The following is a 3,578-nucleotide window of genomic DNA, read 5'->3' on the forward strand; positions in this document are numbered from 1 at the left end:
CCCCCGCCCCGCGCCCGCCCCGCGCCCGGCCCGGCGAGAAAGCCTTAATTGGTAAAATCGCCCAGGAGCCGGCGGGGGGGGGGGCGCCGTGAGCTCAAGCGGCTGGGCCGCCTGGCGACGCCGCCACCCCCCACCCCCGATGAGCTCACCGCCCGGCGAGGTCCGCCTGGGGGTGGGGGTGCTCGCCTCAAGATCCCGCGGGGTCTACGGGGCCCACATCTTAGCTCAGCAGGAAAAGCCACTCCCTCCAGGGAGCCGCCCCCAGTCGCGGCCCCCTGCGTTTGCCCCAAGCCTGAGCTGGCCAGGCAAGCTGGATTCTGCCCTCTGGAGTGGCGGGGGCTGGGGGTGGGGGACGTCCAATAGACCATTGCAGGTGTTCATTGAGCTTTTACCACCGGTAAGACCACAGTGGGGCAGGGACCCGAGCCCCGTGAAGAGCAAGCATCCTGGCTGCCACCGATTTGGCCCCTGCTGGGTGCCAGGCCTGGCCTGGGAGCCCGCAGCAGAAAGATACTGAATTCTCAGGAGCATGGTTAGGTGCAGTGCCGAAGTCTGGGGCTGCGCCGTGGGGTGCAGCCAAGAAGAGCCAAGTACTGGTGGGCTGGCTGGGCACAGTAGCGCTCTGGCACTGCCAGGCACCCTCTTCCTCTCCTACAGGCCTATTTCATGGTAGCATCACATTCAGCTGAAATGTCACTTCCTTGGGGAAGGTCACCAAAAGCAGTGCCGTTTTAACATTCTGCCCACAACCCCCAGTGAGAACTACGTTTTCTTTCCTGAGCCAGTATTGCGTGCTTCCCTGTGGGAGAGCGCCCACGCAGGCACACACAGATTGTGACAAATACCTGAAACATTCACAAAATGAAACTTTTCCTTACTACCTGAAAAGCACTCTGATATATATATTTTTTTATTGTATTCTATTTCATTGGGGCACCTGGGTGGCTCAGTGGGTGAAGCGTCTGCCTTCGACTCAGGTCATGATCTCAGGGTCCTAGAATCAAGCCCCACGTTGGGCTCCCTGCTCAGTGGGGAGTCTGCTTGGGATTCTCTCTCCCTCTGCCCCTCCCCCACTCTCTCGCTCATGCACACACTCTCTCTCAAATAAATAAATCTTAAAAAAATAAAAAAGTAAACAAGTAAAAGAAAAGAAGGAAGGGAGGGAGGGAGGGATGAAGGCAAGAAAAGAGGGAGGGAGGGAGACAGAAGTTGGTCATACCTGCTAAATGAATTTGGCTAGCCATCTACAACGTCAACACTAACAGGAAGGCGCTGATCGAGCTCCAGGCCTTCATGCATTCACTGCTGCCTTTGCTAGCTCTACTGGCAATGACCTTTCCACCTTGACCCACAGTGGGATCTCCTGACAGTCCCAGCATCTCCTGCTGCTCCCTCTGGTGGGAACCCCCCCCCCACACACACACATACTGCTGGGGAGGGCAGTGCCTTCTCGTCATTTGACAGATGAGCACAGATGGTCAGCGTGCATTCAGGCCTGGGAGGCAGCTGAGCTGGAGCTCATGGCCAAGGCTGTCCTTCAAGGATGGAAACACACCCTACCACAGACATTACAATAGGAGCCATTGCAATAGGTGGGGGTCACAAGGAGGCTATGGCCACATGGCTGGATCCTGGGACCTCCACTTCCATTTGAACCCTTTTTACACTACCGCCCCCCTTCCCCACCATACACAACCCAGAAAGGCAGCTCTTGGTCTTTACTTCTCCCAGGCTTAGGGGAAAAAAAGGTTTGTACAGCACCTGCTGTTCTCTGGTGAAGATCAAACTAAATTAGAGAACTTTTCTCCTTGTGTTGAAGGTTCTGGAAAACCACTAGAATCAGCTCCATTCTTGCCACCAAGGCAAGCTGAATCTCCACCTGGTCATGCCAATAGAATCAAGATGATCTGATGTATTCTAGAATTAGAACATAAAGCATTCTCTAAGAGACTTTTAGCTGGCTAACTATTCACTGTTTTATATTGATTGTGACAATTTTCCATATATTAATTTTCACAATAGTCATGATCTTAAGGCTTTTGTTACTCTCTGAGCAATGTTTCAAAGCATTTGAATATCACCAGGTAAAACCCAAAGGATCTTTAACATTCTTGAAAAGTTAAGTTTTTAAAACTTCTTAAATTTATTTTTTTAAGATTTTATTTATTTAAGAGAGAGAGAAAGCATGAGCGGGGGGAGGGGCAGAGGGAGAGGGAGAAGCAGACTTCCTGCTGAGCAGGGAGCCCAATGTGGGGCTCGATTCCAGGACCAGGAATCATGACCTGAGCTGAAGGGAGACGCTTAACCGACTGAGCCACCCAGGTGCCTGTGAAGTTTTGGGACTTTTTAACAAGATTTATTTATTTATTTGAGAGAGCGCATGAGCAGGGGAGGAGGGGCAGAGGGAGAGGGAGAGAGAGAATCTCAAGCAGACTCCCGTTGAGTATGGAGCGCAATTAAGGGCTCAATCCCACAACCCTGAGCATGAGCTGAGCCAAAATCAAGTCCATGAGCCACCCAGTCTTGCTGAAAAGTTAAGTTTTGTATCAAACTAAAGTATTAAGAACATTCTGATCTTAAAGAAAATGTTAATAGCTCAGTGAACAATCTTCTTGGACATGGATGCTGAGAAATGTATTCATGTTGATATCTTTCCTTATAACTTTCAATCCTCCTGGGACTGCAAGTTACACAATGTACTGCTTAGAAGCCATTCCCATCCTTAAAAGAGAAACCGTCTTCTTTTAAGATTTTATTTATTTATTTGAAAGAGAGAATGAGAGAGAGAACACACAAGCAGGGAGAAGGGCAGAGGGAAAGAGAGAAGCAGGCTCCCCACTGAGCAGGGAGGCCAACTTGGGGCTTGATCCCAGGACCCGGGATCATGACCTGAGCCAAAGGCAGGCACTTTTCTGACTGAGCCACCCAGGCGTCCCGAGAGAAACCGTCTTCTTACTCTTGACCTGGAATCAGTGGCTTCCTAGCCCTTCTCACCCTGACTGCAGTTCCAGAAAAATTCCTCCTCTTATTTACCTATGCACACCCTTCCCAGAAAGACTCTGCTGGAGGTTGAAGATTTCCCCCAACAGCCCCTCTAAGGACTCAGAACCCTCACTGGGCCACACTGTCCAGGTCATTGCTCTGAGAACCAAAATCTAGCTGTGGGTATGTCTGTGATAATGAATTGCTGCACTAGAGGTCCTTGGCAAGTCTCCTATCTCTCTAGGCCCCCAATTCCTCCTCTATGTGATGGGTGGTAGCACAGAGTACCTCTTAGCTCCCATGGTCAAGGGCGTGTCTGGTTTCTGGTGTCCTGGAACAAGTCTGCACTGCAGCAGGGCTGGGCTTGGGCTATAGGTGCCCATAGGGTGGGCGCAGGGGACCATCACAGTTCAGCCTCCTGGTGCCATCCGTGGTGGGACCCCCATAGTGGGGCAGTGGGTGGGACATAAAAGGCAGAGTGCCGAGGCAGGTGCTGAAGGAGGGGGTGTTCCTTGGGGAGAAGGCAAACCTAGAATTCCTTGACCTCATAAGGAAACAGCTTAGATCCCTACGGGGAGGGGTGGCATGGGGGAGGA

Source organism: Ursus americanus, chromosome X, assembly GCF_024610735.1.
Source record: "Ursus americanus isolate L20-20 chromosome X, mUrsAme1.1.p, whole genome shotgun sequence".
NCBI lineage: Eukaryota > Metazoa > Chordata > Mammalia > Carnivora > Ursidae > Ursus > Ursus americanus.